The sequence below is a fragment of the Callithrix jacchus genome, chromosome 19, assembly GCF_049354715.1.
Source record: "Callithrix jacchus isolate 240 chromosome 19, calJac240_pri, whole genome shotgun sequence".
Taxonomy (NCBI): Eukaryota; Metazoa; Chordata; class Mammalia; order Primates; family Cebidae; genus Callithrix; species Callithrix jacchus.
Genome location: NC_133520.1, coordinates 7,487,927 through 7,504,933, shown reverse-complemented (window position 1 = coordinate 7,504,933; position 17,007 = coordinate 7,487,927).

Sequence of the window (17,007 nt, the reverse complement as noted above, 5' to 3'; positions counted from 1 at the left end):
CCCAAAGTTCTGGGATTACAGGTATGAGCCACCATGCCCAGCCTTTCCCACCTTCCACCCTCAAGTGGGCCCAGTGTCTATTATTCCCCTCTATGTGTCCATGTGTATCAATGTTTAGCTCCCACCTATGTAGTCAGTGTATTGCTCCTACTTTAGAACATGTGGTATTTGGTTTTCTGTTCCTGAATCAATTTGTTTGGGATAATGTCGGCCAGAGTTTCTATCCAGGAAAGCTACTGCCCGATTCAGTCCTTAGCTAAATTGTAAAGATCCCTTTGATTCCTCCCTCCAGCCCTCCTTTCTTGCTACAGCACCCTCTCTCCCCATCTCCACTAACAAGATCTCTCCATCCCTCCCCTTCCTTTCTTCACGACTTCACTTGCAACCCAGTTTCCAGGCTACAGAATGCCTGCTTTCACGAGTGTGAGGGGTGCTATGAAGGAGAGGCGCATGGTGTGCTGCGAACATTATAGCAAGGCATTCTTAGACCTCCCAAGCCTCAGGAACACAGGGCGTGATTATCTAATAAATGATGTCTACATTTGCAACTGGTCGAAGGAAATATTTGGTGGCAAATTCCTCTCTCGTGCTCCCCACAACACATGATAATGGAAAGTGGCCCCCTACTTTTCCTCAATTAATTGGACTTTGATATGGGTCTGGAAGAAACTCATGAGCTACAGCCTTTCATTCAGGAACTGAAAAACTTTTGGCCATATTTGGAAGGACTTGTTATGTTTAGGTCCCGCCCATAGGGAACACAGGTCACATCTTTCCCTGCATAAGCCCACAGCCACCCATGCATATGGGTAACTGGCCCTTTCCTTTCCCTCATAAAGTGGATAGGAGGAGAATAAGGCTGAACAGTAATTATAAACATCTGGTAGTTACTTCATGATTAGGTCATGTTAAATATTTTGGGAAGCCTTCCATCAGTCTCAGTTAATATCTTTCCAATTATGTTTACATTGACATTTACCCTGGGCCCTGTAACTTCTCATTATGCCTTCTGGAGTTATCCCATACACTCCGGGCGTGGTGAGAAGTTCACCAGGGAGGCAGCGATTCCTGCTGCTACTGCTTGATCAAGAGGAAAGGCAGCCAGCAGTTCCAAGGAGCCAGGAAGGGACTGCGCAGACACGAAGAAAGAGAATGTGCTTATGATTTTGTCATATACTTTGGCTTTATTTTACCTGAGAGTTCACTGACCAACACACTAGAAAAACTCTTCATAGCACTGACGGGCTGTTTCTGAAGTAGAGACACAACTGATAATTGGAAGCCTGTTGCTTGTGAGAAAGAATTATTTCTAGGAACACAACTAGCCTATCTGCATTAATCTCCCAATGAACTTCAGGACAGATATTGGAAGTCTAGACCTGAGACGAAGGAAAAGCGTATGAACTAAGTACACTTATTGGTTTCATTCAGCAAGTGTTTTGTTGTTGTCTGAGCGACTTCTATATATTTAGCTCACAGCACAAGGAGGTGCAGATAGAGTGGTATGTAAGACATTGTCAGCCAGGCACGGTGGCTCAAACCTGTAATCCCGGCATTTTGGGAGGCTGAGGTGGGTGGATCACTTGAAGTCAGGAGTTGTAGACCAGCCTGACCAACATGGTAAGACCCTATCTCTACTAAAAATACAATAAAAAGACAAAAAAGTAGCCAGTCACGGTGGCACTTGCCTATAAGCCCAGCTCTGTGGGAGGCTGAAGTGGGAGAATTGTTTGAACTGGGGAGGCAGAGGTTGCAGTGAGCTGAGATTGTGCCACTGCATTCCAGTCTGGGCAAAGAGAGAGATGACGTCTCAAAAAAAAAAAAAAAAAAAAAAAAAGACATTGTCTTCCTTCTCTAAAGACATCTGGTTTATTTGGGTGGTAAAGTGTATAATAAAATACATAAAATTATACAAACAGAAAATGAAGCATAGACTGTAAATAATTTTCAAAGATGTCTCCTGATGAAGCCTTTTATTTTGTGTTTGGTATAATTTTTTAAAGTGGCACGTTTTTGAATAAGTTTTACTTATTTGTGTTTTTATATACTTTCCCGTGGAAAATCATTAAAAATGTGTACTCAGCAAACCAAAAAATTTAAAAATAAATAATAATATTAGCAGCATTCCATCTAGTGCAAAATAGGCCTTTCAAACACGTGGCTGACGACCCTGGAGAAGTGAGTCTCCCAGGATGGTTCTGGAACAGGTTCTCAAAAGGAGGGCAGCCGAGAACATCAGCGATTGAAAGGGGGACGGACAAAGGTAGGGTTCAGAGCTAAGTGCTGCTCTCAAATGAGCACCAGCAACAGCCATGGCTTTTTCTTCCTTTGTTTTCTTTCCTCCTCTTTTTTTTGTTCTGTGATTGTACTCAAAACTGTCCTCTTCTTAAGGGGAGAAGTGGGAGAAGGAAAATCTTGAGATTGGAGGATACACAAACCCACATTGTTGTGGATGAAGGAGGATACAAAAAACTCATTTTCCTGGAAGGAGTGATTTTTGAAATCAGCACACTGAGGTAAATCTTGTGAAACTAGACCCGCCCTGGTAGAAAAGCTGCCCTCTGAGGAGTAAGGGTCGCCATCGTGTTCAGGTTCGCCAGGGCTCCGCCTCTTTGCTTCTGTCTAAATTTGGTGTTCCTGAGCTTTGATTATAAACATCAAACCTTTGGACTTTGAATAATAATTTTTTCCTTCCAGGATTGGGAACATAGGACTCTACCAACGGCAAGAGGTCAGATGTCTCTTCCAGAAGTTGATGTTAGCATAATGCCAGGTGCATTGGTTAGAGTTTTCCAGAGAAACAAAACCAATATTTTACACACACACACGTGTATTTGTGTATATATTGATATAGATATAATGAGATAGATTGATTTATGTTTATTTACATACACATACATTTATATAAGTCACATATGCAAAACATACACATATGCAAACATATATTTGCATATTTATGTAGAGGAGAGAGAGACATTGATTTATTATAAAATTTTGAGGATTTGAGTCATACCAACAATTGTTGGGGTTGTCAGGTCTTCAATCTGTAGGGAAGGCCAGTAGGCTGAAGAGCCCAGGAAGAGCTGATGTTGCAATCTCAAGTCTAGGGGCAGTCTGGAGTGAGAATTCCTATTTTTTAAGAGGACCTCAGTCTTTTCCTTTAAAGCCTTCAACTGATTGCCTGAAGCTGACCCACATTGTAAAGGGCAATCTGCTTTACCAAAAGTCTACTTATTTAAACGTTAATCACCTTAAAAAATACCTTTACTTTGGGAGACCAAGGTGGGTGGATAGTGAGGTCAGGAGTTCGAGAGCAGCATGGCCAACAAGGTGAAACCCCATCTTTACTAAAAATATAAAAATTAGCTAGGTGTGGCAGCAGGTGCCTGTAATCCCAACTGCTTGGAAGGCTGAGGCAGGAGAATCTCTTGAATCCAGAAGGTGAAGGTTGCAGTGAGCCGAGATTGCACCACTGCACTCCAGCCTGAGCAAAGAGCAAAACTCCATCTCAAAAAACAAAACAAAACAAAAACCTTTACAGGGACATCTAGACAAATTTTTGACTGAACAACCTCGCAGTATAATAACCTAGCCAAATGGCATAAAAAATTAACCATCTTACCAGGCGAGGATAGATTGCTGCCCCTTCCTGAAGGAGCTGTCCTTTTCACATAGGCTTTTGGAATACGAGCATCACTCTTCCTGATAGTGGTGGGTGTGGGGAGGGTGGAAGTCTCCTTGCTTCATATTTCCAGCCTCTTCTGTGGTAGTGATGGAGGCACTGCCCCATTCTCCTGCCTTTTGTCTTCTCCTCTCATGTCTGGCAGTGAAGTTAGGTAGTTCTCTTTCTTCAAGAAAGCTTGGGTGGGGTCATGTCTGTCCATGTTTGCCACAGATCATAGGAAGAGTCCAAAGACTAATGACATGGATGCATTGGACTCTATCCCCTGTGGCCCGATTAGCTTAGTTCTGGCCCACAGCCATCAAGGTTGGCAGGGTACAGAGGAACTTTGGCAAAATTCGCTCCTCCCATCCTTCTTTTTTCTCTCTCTCTCTTTTGCCTGTTTAGGACATCTTCATGGCTGCCAGATTAAAGATTAATGGACCACAATTCCGAAGGGTGCCAACAGGAAGCAGCTGCACCCCCGTCACGTCACCCCACTGCCTGTTTCAACCTGTCCTGGAGCTAGTTTAACTTTCCAGCTCCCGTCGTTTTTTCAGTCATCCTGTGGTAGGAGAGAGCCAAGCAGGCTTTTTCTCAGTTTCTCCTTTTTGCACATCTTCTCCTTATCCTTGCCTGTTGTGTCAGACTCCTACCAGGTTTGTAGCTTCAGGTGGCTAAGAGACAGGAAAGGGCTTACTTATGGGGACTGTGTGGATTTGGCTTTGGTGGCCTCTGGGCTTGGCAGATAAGCCAAGCTGAGTCGATTTTAGACATTCGTTATTTTCTTGCTGCTAATGCAGTTGAGGATTTAATGTTTGTGTATTACTACCAACTCTCTTTCCTCCATTTCTCATAGTTACATTCAATTCTTTATTAAATCAATAGCCATGTTTATGTAATATTGTTTATGCTGGATCAAGTAGTTTACTATAATTTTTTATTGCTTTTTTTTCCTTCTTTTTAAAAAATCCTCCTTCACTCCCAGCCACACCTTGAATTAAAAAGCACCTGTTCTAAAATTTTCTATTATCAATCACGTTTTTCTTCTTAAATGTTCCAGCAGACCTATCAAATTCTATCAGAAATTTTTACAGACATTCAAATTCATTTATAAATCCATGTTTCCGTTTTTAATTTTTCCCCTAGGGACCTTCCTCTCCTAGCCCTCCATCTCCTATTCCACTTGCAATTAGCTTTCCTCTGTGCCCGCTGCACAGCTGACATCATGGGACTCCTTTCACCATCATCCCAACAATTTCTCTCATTTCCTGCTTCTTAGAGTATAAGATATCTCCCTCCTGATTTCCTCCCTTATTTCATAAAACAGCCTCCAACACAGTGCTTATGAGTTACCCTATAGAGTATAAACATCAATTCTACATCAACCTTTCTTTGTTTTTAATTATTTGCCTGGACATAGCATTGTGAGTCGAAGTTCCCTCAAATTCTGAAAGTATTTCACCCTGTTTTGTCTTGTGGCCTTCAGAGTTGCTACTGAGAAGTCAGATGCCAATCTAATTTCCAATCCAATAGTTCCCAACAATTATTGTCTGGAAACTTTTAGGGTCTCCTTTATTTCCTTGATGTTCTTAAATTTCACAAGGATGTTCCTGGGTGGTGATTTGGTCATTCATTTATTGGGCTCTTTGTGAGCTTTTTAATCTGGATACTCCATGCTACAGTCTTAGGATATTTTCCTCATATTATTTCTTTGGCCAATTTGGTCCATTATTTTTTCTTTGTTCTCTTTGAAACTCCTACTGGTTGTACGTTTCATGTTCTGAATTAATCTTCTAGTTGTCCCATCTTTTTATCCTTGTTTTCTCTCTGTCTCTTGGTTTTACTGCTGGAAGTTTATTTTCTCTATTGGATAATAAGTATTCACTTCTATTGAATAGTGTCTTTCTGTTTTGATATATATATATTTTATTTTCAAGAGCTCTTGTTCTCTGAATATTCCTTTTCAAATACAATATTATGCTTTTTAAATGAGCACATTATTCTTATTTCTCTGTAATATATATATTTTTCCTTTGAGATGGAGTCTCCCTCTGTCACGCAGGCTGGAGTGCAGTGGCATGATCTCGGCTCATTGCAACCTCTGCCTCCCAGGTTCAAGCAATTCTCCTGCCTCAGCCTCCTGAGTAGCTGGGATTACAGGTGCCTGCCACCATGCCCGGCTAATTTTTTTGTGTTTTTTAGTAGAGACAGGGTTTCATTATGTTGCCCAGGCTGGTCTGGAACTCCTGACCTAAAGCGATTCACTGACCTTAGCCTCCCAAAGTGCTGGGATTATAGGCATGCACCACCACGCCTGGCCTCTCTGAGATATTAATAATAGTTCAAGGCATTTTTCTGCTCCTTGACTCGTGTATATATTTTTTACTTCAGTGTGCAGATTGAGTGAAAGTCTTCTCCATGTGCATTTGCCTTGGGTCTGGGATAAATGTGTAATGATTACACAAAGTATGTTCTGTTCATGGAAGATTACTGGAACACAAAAGACCAAAGAGGGTGATGTGGCCCAGCCTAAAGTCATGTAGGCAGAGAAGTAATGTCTTCCCCAAGGCAGCTGAACAAATGATAACACACACACATGCATACACACTCACATATGTATAATTCATAAAGCATATACATCTATGAGCTTCAGCTTTAAGAATTGAACATGTTTTGTTTGGCAGATTTGGGCCATAAGTATTGCTCATATGGTTTGTAAAACGACCATAGAGAATAACAGTTTCTGCATTTTAATTTTCATGGTGACAACAGTAAAGGTTATTCTTTATCAAAGTTTGAGAAATGGTACAATTAGACCTCCCTTCTCATTGTTTGTCAAGAATCCCATGACTTCTTTTACCTTCAGAAAACAATTTCTTTTATGTTGGATTCTGATCTACTGTTACATCTTTGTGTTCATTGAATTTACGAAAGAATCATTTCCATTACTTGAGCGGTATGACTTTCCTTCAACAAACATGAAGTGAAGCCAATGAACACACTCGTTTATGGGAAGAAATCCTATAAGTGCTATTGTAGGTGGCATGGTGGGTGAATACCAAGCCAGATGCCTGCCTCCGGAGGTCTCGTTGGAATGCCTGGCTCTGCTTACTAGTGGAAATATGTCTAGTGGTCTCATCCTTTTCTCAGATGTCTATTCACTTCACTAAACCACTGCATGTTTTGGCATAATGAGTTAGCTTCTAGGGAGAGGCCCCCAGAATGGTATAGGATATATTTTGTAGGTTGGGAATGAAGTGTGTGTGGCAGCATTCATGGTGTCTATCTACATCAATTTTTAGAAAACAGAATAGTTGATCCCATGCCTTGTAATTTTATAAACTCTTGATTAAAACAGGGCTTGCTTTCCCACCTTGGAATAAAGATACCAAAAATTAGATGACATGCATTTCGGACTCTACCTAAGAGGCATGAAACTTACAAAAAGACATCTTCAATACTTCTCAGTTGACAGAGACTTTTATATTCATGTGGTATATGTCTGTTTGTACAGTAATTAGGCTTTGATCTTTTGGGGTGAAGCTCCAGGCACACAAGCACACATGGATAGATGCATACACAGACTCACACTGTGGGATAAAGGAACATACCAGAGTTTATGAGCATCGGGATTTAATTCTGGGAAACCTTGTCTTTTGGCATCGGCCAGTATATCCTCTGGAATTTATTATGTGCCCACAATGTCTCTCCAACCAACCATTCTTCCCTGTTTCCACAGTCACTAACTTACTATCAGCCCTTGTCATCTCACACCTGTATTATAAAAATAGCTTAGGCCCTTGTCTCTCTGGCTCCAATTGTCCCTAATTTCAACCCACATCTTTGGATGATGGAATTAGGCTCCAAGACATTATTCTTATCATGTCACCTTCTTCCCCACTTCTGCTAAATAGCTCAATCATTTATTCATGGAAAAGAAGTTGTTGTCCATGTATCATTTTTCCAGGTCCTTGGGGGCAGGGGAAGGTGATCTGAGCGTGTCTAATCTCTCTCTCCTCTCTCTCTCTCTCTCTCTCTCTCTCTCTTTCTTTTTCTCTCTCTCTCTCTCTCTCTCTCTCTCACACACACACACATACACACACCCTTATGAAAAGAACTTTAAGACTGGAAGGTATTCTTTGTTAACATCCCTAGAATATTTGCTTCAAAACCTAGCAAATAAGCTAGGAGGCTTTAAAAAAATATATAGATTCCTGTTAGAAGGATAGTGGCTGTCTTTTCTGCTGTTAATGTTCTATGGTTCTATATTTCGACCTGGATGCTAGATGCATGGGAATATTCCTCTTTCATTTATTTTACATTCATTCCATTACTTTTCTTGAAACTTACGACTTCAAAATGTTCTTGTTTCTGTTAACTTATTGAGATGTACTTAATGTGATTGTTATGAAATGCTTCCAGATACACCATTTGTACCTCCATTCTTATGCATAGTGGACCCTAGATTCATTTTTAACAAATGGAATTATTTTGTCTTTTTTCTCCACATCTTAGTGAATGGACGAGGAAAGGAAGGCATGGAAAGTGGACTGGGATGGCTGTGAGTTAGAAGCAGTCAGTGTTCAGTTCAGGAACCTCTGAATTCAAGGCTATGGCTCTTGGGACCAGTTTTCCCCCAACATCAGTAAGCTGTGGAAACTTTTTAAAAAGTGGAAGAAACAGGGATACCTAGTACACTGCCGTCGATATGATATGCAACCAATGCACATTCAGTGAATGAGTAAATATGAGAGAACGAATTTAAATGATGTCAACACATTAACAGTTAAGAACCCCGCTCTTCGTTCCCTGCATAAAGTTTTCTGCATAGTCTTCGGTTTTGTTAACTGAAAGGTGTAACCTGATAATAGTATTGGTTCAAGTGATAACCGCTTTTTACCATCCAACTGGGTTTTCAGCAGATTTGTTATTGCTGAGCACTAGTGATGAAAACAATTTGTTAATAGGAGCCTGTTTTTTTTCTGGAGTCTTAGGAAAGTGGCTGGTTTTACTTTGAAACATTGTAACTTTGCAATCAGGAGCCTGTTTTTTTTCTGGAGTCTTAGGAAAGTGGCTGGTTTTACTTTGAAACATTGTAACTTTGCAATCAGGAGCCTGTTTTTTTTCTGGAGTCTTAGGAAAGTGGCTGGTTTTACTTTGAAACATTGTAACTTTGCAATCAGGAACCAGGTACAAAATGAATAAGGTTAGCAAAAACAATCAGAAGCCCATTTTTAGCTATCTTTGTCTTGAGCCACAAATAAGAAACCCCATTCCACAAACTTTGTCAGGTGCCTTTTTATGTAACATGAAGTGTACTGTTTAAATTTGGGGAAGAGCTAAATACTATGCCATACACTAGGATTTGGTCCCTGTTATAAAGGAACTTAAGAAGGCCTGATGAATGTGATGAGTGACATGTTGGTGTAAGGAAGCCAGAGAAGGGAAAGATCATCTCTGTCTGGAGAGGGCAGGGCAGCTTCATGGGGAAGATGATACTTGACATGGATCTTGAAGGATGGTGATGCATTTGATGGGGTGATTGTGGCAAAAACAAAGGCCAGGATGTGAAAAAATGTAGGATGCTTTTGACGGAGAATTTTGCTGGAGAAAAGCTCTCAAATGGGTTTGCCAAGGCAGATACATCTGACAAGGGAGTTAGGTTGCAGATTGTTGAGGGCGTGAAGTGCTAGGCCAAAACGATAGGAAGTTCTCAAAGTGTCTAGGTGTGAAGCAATGAGAGTCAGAATTAAAAGGTAGCTGTGAAAATCAAAAGAAGTTTATTCATTTTAGAGGCATTGATTTCAGCAAATTTCATTGAATTGGTAATTCCAATGTAGGGGGCAAGGGAGATGCCCTCTATGAAAGATGACTAGGTGTTGAGGCTGGGTGACCAGTGCAATCAAGATGCCATGAACAGAAAGCCCTTGTTTTTTCTTTTACAGGTACAATTCTAGGAATAGTAATCTATTTTTACTGTTTTCTCTTTCATCTCAAATAACTTTTGATCCATTGGCATCTTTCCTCTCTCTATGTCACTGACACTTATCCAAGTCACCAGTGACTTCCAACATGCTAAGTTTAATGGCAGTGTTTCAGTTTTTAAGCATTGATCTCTTTGCTGTGTGAGCACTATTCACCATTCCCTTCAGAAAGCCCTCTATCCCTCTGGTTTTTATAATTCTTTTCTCAGCATGAAAACACATTTTAAAAAGAGCAGAAAATTTGCACAGGAATCAGAGGTCTTTAGCACAATAACAGAGCCAAACATACAGCACAGTACCCATGATGTGAATTGTTTTTTGCCTAAGGCATTACTGCAAAGAAATCTTTGCTCTTTCGTTTCTTTATAGGAAAAATGAGGATGGCAAGTATAATCCTGATTTCACAGCTATGACAATGTCTAATTAATGAATTGCCCTAAAGAGGGAACAGAATGTATGAGGTGCTAAATAATATTGTGCAAGTGGAGATTAAATTTGACCAAGTGATTTATTAGACAAGTCTAACGAGTGATATCATTGGCTCGAGGGAGCAGAATTGGATTGCTTTATAAGATCACTGGAACTTTGAGTGATTGGGTTGTGGATATTTGTTGTTGTTTTAACTGCAGGAATCCAGAGTAACTTTTAGGCTTCCAAACTTTGGAATGTGACATTTATTAGGCCTGTAACTCCATCAAAAGTATTTGAAGCTATTAAATTGTTGTGGTTAAAAGAGTGAAAGTAAATGGATGATCCCCTCTGTTGGTTTCATGAGGCTGCAATTTCGTCCACAGATTTGATGCTTAGGCACCACCCATGTTTATTGCTAGATCATATTTTCTCATTTTGCAAGTTAAAACACAATTTTTTCTTCTGCAGTCACATTAAACTCCGCTTGGGACTTCAGGCCCAGCTGTAGTCTTTCTTTCTGTTGCCATCAAAAGCAATAAAAATTCTGCAGTCAGGGCAAGTTTGGGGATGCTTGTGTTGCACCCAAAGTGGCAGAAAGTCCAGCTCCTGCACTTGTACTCTCTCTCTCTCTTTCTCTGCAGTAACATGGATGGAACCGAAGGTCATTGTCCTCGGTGAAATAACTGAGAAACAGAAAGTCAACATCCACATGTCCTCATTTATAAGGAGGAGTTAAACAATGAGTGCATCTGGACAGACAGAGTGGGCTGATAGACGTTGGAGACTCCAGGAGGAGAATGGGAGGAGGAAGAGAAATGAAATACCACCTATTTGGTACAATGTACACTACCCGGGTGATGGATACACTAAAAGCCCGGATTTCACCACTATGCAATATATCCCAGTAACACATTGCATTTGTACTCCTACATATATATATTTTAAAGAAACAAAGTAAAGAGAGACATGCTAGTCAGAAGAGATACACTTGTGTTTGGTTACTCTAATAAATAAGCAACCACAGGAGCCACTGAGCAGTGGGAAGGCCAAACAGGGAGTCAATTATAGAAACTATTTGAGAAATATCCTTCCTCTAACAAATAAACTGACTTCAATCTTCAGGATTGGATGTGTTTCCAATTATTTTAAGGTAGGCATTATAACCTCAGGACAAAATATATCTGCAAATTTCCCAACGTATTCAAATAAATGTAAGCCTAATGCAAAGTTTTCTTGTTCTTTATTTTGTTCTGGTATATACGAAAAAAAAGAGTCAGATAAAATGCACCAAAAATCAGCACATGGGGCAGAGGTGGGGGATTGCTGGTGGAGAGAACCTCTGCAATCAGCTGAGAACTGAGGCATGGCAGTGCAACATGGACCTGTGCCTTATTGAAATTTGTTCTTTCAGTATTTTTCAGCTTTTTCTTTAATTTCAGCTGATTAGTCATAATTTTAGTACACCTGTGGCTCCTATTCTTGTTGTGACATACTAGAATGCTTCAATTTCAACACCTATCCATACTTATCATTTAATCATGTTGCTATTTCAGGGTTGTTAAGATTGGTCAAAATATATGTTAAACCAGGCACGGTGGCTCATGCCTGTAATCCCAGAACTTTTGGAGGCTGAGACGGGCTGATCACCAGAAGTCAGGAGTTCGAGACCAGCTTGGTCTTTTAGTAGACCCCCATTTTGACTAGAAATACAAAAAAAAAAAAAATTAGTTGTGTAAAGTAGTATGTTCCTGCAGTCCTGACTACTCGGGAGGCTGAGGAAGAAGAATTGCTTGAACCTGGGAGGTAGAAGTTGCAGTGAGCTGAGATTGTGCCACTGCACTCCAGCCTGGTGACAGAGCAAGTCTCCGTCTAAAAAAATAAAAAGTTAAATTCATAATGCAGTGAATGGCACTCAGAAGGTGCTTAATTAATGGTAGCTTTTGGTCTACCATCTTCAAGATTTCTCAAAATAAAACATTTAATATAAGGCTTTTAGGGAAAATTTTAATACTTTCCTTAAATAAAATAGTTGTACTACTTTTAGAATTTTTAAAAAGTCACAGTTTAAAAAAAAATCCCATTAGAATGTATATGTCTTCTGGGGAGCATGAGCCACATGGACTCAAATTATTAATTCCACTTGCAAGTCCGTTTGACTAGAGCTGGGTCTTCTAATGGAAAAAGCAATTCAGCAATCACTGTTTGGGATACAGTAAATACTTATAAATGCTTATTAAACACATAACAGACCCAGTGGGCATTGGGATTGACATTAAGGTTTATTAGATTGTGTTTGAGATCAGAAAAAGCTAAAATTCTGCTGGTTATTTTTTATTCAGGGAAGGAATTAACTGGTGACTGGAGCTGACTGACCAACCGGATATTAGTTGCGCTGCAAATACCCCGTCTGTTTCTGAGTAATTAACAAGGGTTACTTTATGGTTGAAAACAATTATGGAGCAACTTGTAATTTTCTGAGTACTTTCTCAATCTTGGGCTTATTGATTCTTTACAGCAATTCTACAAATTGTAGGTTATATTGTCTCGTGTGTAAATTGTAGGTTATTCTGTCTTGTGAAGATAACCTAGGCTTTGGCGTCAGATAGTACTAGGGAAGAACCATAGCTTCAACAGCTATTGGTTATGTGACCTGGAAAAGATTATTAAACTGAAGCTTTAGCTATTTCCATATAAACTAAGATAGTAATATTTACCCTGTATGACCATTATAGAAATTAGTTTATGATAAACTTAGCATTATGTTGGCCACACTGCAGGTGTTTAAATTATTGGGAACAATTACTAGTGTTGCTGTTGTTGTCCTTGACATAAATTGGAGAAGGGTCAATAATCCTGGGTTGTTAAAGCAAGGCCAAGGAGTTTAAGTGACTTACCTGTGATCTCACTTGGGCTGCAGGAAGGACCAAAGCTCTGAGCTCTTTTTGGCTGCCCCATGCGCTTCAGGAGGCCTGAGCTGAAGAGGAGAGAAGCTGGTCCTAACCAACTTCACTGGCCACTGGCACCGTGGCATAGTTGACTTATTTTATAGGTGCTGTCTGATGGTGATACCAAAACCTTAACAGAGCTTGAAACTCTTCTTTTATTTTTGTTTTGCTGCCTAGAAGCATTACAGAATCACTTGATATAATCACTTTGAATTTTCTTATTATTTCAGAAGCAACATCCAATAGTTTAGTACCAGATTATTAGGTAATGATTACTAATTCCTAGTATTAGATAATGATTGATAATTCCTGGCTTATAATTGCTTATATTAAACTATGGCCTGCTGTACAATTATGACTGTCACAACCTCATCACACAGCAGGGGTTGAAACTAGTTAGATATTGCCCTCGGATTAGCGATTAAATCATCTGGAAATTGAGTAGCCATCATATGGCAGTCAACTATTTATTTTTTTGCAAAAATAAAAAAAAGTTTATGTTACTCTGGCATTCTCTGAGATAACATTTTGGGACTCTTAAGAATCTAGAAAAGGTGATAAATGTCTGCAGTTCCTGTCTTGTTCCCTATGGGGAGAAATTTATGCAATCACAAGTCTGTATGTAGAGAATATCATGTAAGCCATTGGTTTGGATCCATAAACATTTTAGGCTTGCTTTCCTGGATGCCTGAATTTGAGGGAGCATGGTTTCATTATTTAGATGAAAACATGAATAAATTAGATTCCGATGCTTTCTGAAATTTGCCTCGGAAAACTCACATTTTTACTTTAGAGGCTCATTCCTTGGAAGTTTTAGTAAGTGAGATAATCTTCCTCCAATGTTTGCTATGATTAATGACAATAAAAATATGTTGAATTTCATAATTAATTCACTTGCTCATGTAAAAAATATGTTAAAAATGTCTATTATGCTGTGCTGTACTGGTAAGGTGACGCTGGAATTTTAAAAGCCTGATTTGTAGTATTTGGTGACTTCTGGGTGTATACACCCCCCTGTGGCTGACTTCAAGCTCCAGGTGCAATGTCGCTGAACACAGACTAGGAGGGAGATAAGCAGAATTGTCTCTGCAGTGCTGGTATGAGCCAGCACCAGCCCACCTCTGACCCTATCTGTTTTATATATGTATATACTTTTTTTGTGCGTATATATACATGGTATATATACATGTGTTATATATTATATATGTGTGTTATGTGTTATATATGTGTTTGATATATATAAATATATTTGTGATAGCAGTACTAGATGAAAATAGAAAAATTCATCTAAATCATCAAAAAAAGTTAAGATACTTTGATTCATTTCTTATTCAGGTAATAAATAGTTCAAATTGAAGAGAGTAGTGAAAAAATTCTGGATGTTCTATTAGTTCTACACACAGGTTTTATTTCTGTGATTGAAACAACTGTGGTTGAAACTTCATCAGTAGAACTTGTAATTAGTTCATAATTTCAATCATTTAATTGGATATTTGAAAATAATATTGAAATAAAATTGTACATTTTCTTTCCTTGGACACAAACCATTGACCAGTGTACACCTATGGTTTTAGTTCATTTAGAACCGTATGGTGGTGAAATTAGTGTCATTTCATTAATATAAGCACATTCTTCACATCAACTGGTCAGAATAGCCTACTAAATATTAACGTTTGAGATTTACTATTCTACGTTCTGTTGCTTGGCTAGACTACATCTACAGGCATGCCAGTAATCTTGTAGTGTCACAAGGGAATTTGATGAAAGGGAATTGAATGATTAGTATAATCTATCCTTGCTATTGAAAAAAAGTCAAAGATAAGACCTATGGATGGATGACAGGTCAACAGGATTTCCATATACTTGTGTATGTAGAGTATGTGTGTGTGTGTGTGTGTGTGTACATTTTGTCTTTCCTTCCAAAAATTGTAATGAATGTTCATTTTAGAAAATATGGTTAGAATGGAAAAATCTAAAGAAGAATAAATGAATCAATTATAATCTCACATGCAAAAATTGTTTCCACATTTTTGACTTGGTCCTTTTTGTATTCTTTTAGGCATTTAAACAAATTGTTAAACTTGTATTGTTACAGATTTTGTGGCTTAAATTTTTTTTCAGTGAGCATCATGTCAAAAGTATTTCTTTATGTAATACAAATTATTTGTTTCTCCTTCAATTAGGTACATAATATACATCTTCTTTTCAAACCATCATTTTGCTAAACATCCTACAATTTTAGACCTCTAAGTGCTTTTTCACATTTTTATTTTATTATATTACAGGAGATATCTTTGTCTACAAATATTTGCTTATATGTTTGATTATTTCTTTTGGAGAAATTCCTGATGTCAGAGGTATGAATGGTTGAAGGACTGTAGAAACACAAAGTCAAATTGTTTTGTAGTGAGATGCTACAAGCTTGCCCTTTAGCAGTGGGGTGTAACCTCGTGTCAACTTTCAATCCTCAAGAATGATGATGTTTTAGACTCTACTCATTTGATAGGCAAAAATAAATAAATAAATAAATAAATAAATAAATAAATAAATCTGTATAATACTAATTTGCCTTTAGAGCACTAGTGATGTTAAACATTCTGGGCCGGGCGTAGTGGCTCACACCTGTAATCCCAGCACTTTGGGAGGCTGAGGCGGGTGGATCACGAGGTCAAGAGATCGAGACCATCCTGGTCAACATGGTGAAACCCCGTCTCTACTAAAAATACAAAATATTAGCTGGGCATGGTGGCGTGTGCCTGTAATCCCAGCTATCAGGAGGCTGAGGCAGGAGAATTGCCTGAACCCAGGAGGCGGAGGTTGCCGTGAGCCGAGACTGCGCCATTGCACTCCAGCCTGGGTAAGGAGCGAAACTCCGTCTCAAAAAAAAAAAAAAAAAAAAAAAAAAAAAAAGAAAAATTTTGTACATTTATTGGTCATTTGCATCTCTATGAATTATCCGCTACATTCGTTGCCTAGTTTTCTACTGAATTCTTAGGGTTTTAAAATTGATTTGATTGAGTTCTGTATATAATGAGAGCATATAACTTTGTCTCTCATGTGATACAACCGTTTTTTCCCAGCTTAATATCTGTTTATATTGGTTGACATGTCTTATGATATACAGAAATTAAAATATTTATTAGAAATCATCTTTATATTTTTCTTTTGTAATTTCTTCCACTGAATTTGAGTTTAGAAAGTTCTTCTACATTCAGATCATATAAACATTGATCTCTTTTGGTTTTCGTGACGTTCATTTTAAAAAATATTTTAACTCTTCATTCTATATGATCTTTATTTAAGTGTATAAATATAAGTTATGGCTATGAATTATTTTCATTAATATAGAAAAAATTATCCTATGACCAATTGTAGAAAAATGTTTCTATTCCCCATTTATTTGTGATGCTCCAGTTTATAAATATTAAATATTCAGTTACACTAAGATCTGTCCCTGAAACTGATTTTCTTCCATCTTTTTGTGTAGTCTTGGGTCAGTAACATGCTCATTTAACTATTATAGACTTATTTTAATAGCTCCTATTGCTATTTGCTCCATTATTACTCCCATTTAAAAATTAGGTGGTCTACACTTTGAATTTTTTCAAATGACTTTAAAATCAATTAGAAAAATAAATCAGCAAAAAACTTTCCATTGGGATTTTATCAGTTTTTGATTTTGATTATAAGCGTATATATTAATTTAGGAAGAATTATCATAGTAAATAACTTTAAAATAAATGACAGCAAAGTGATTTACCTTAAAAATCAATACAAAATGCAAATCCAAAGTTGAGGTGTTGCAGGAGCACAGAGTATTGTAGAAGAGCATCAGCGAACTGCACTGGGGTCAAGTTCACTTACATAGACATAGTTATTAGCAGGGAAGTCTCGGGGAAGTACCAAGATTTGTGGATATATCCCCTCATCTGTAAAATAAGAATAATTCCTTTCTGACTTACCTTATAAACTTATCATAAGGATCAAAGCAAAGTGGATTATC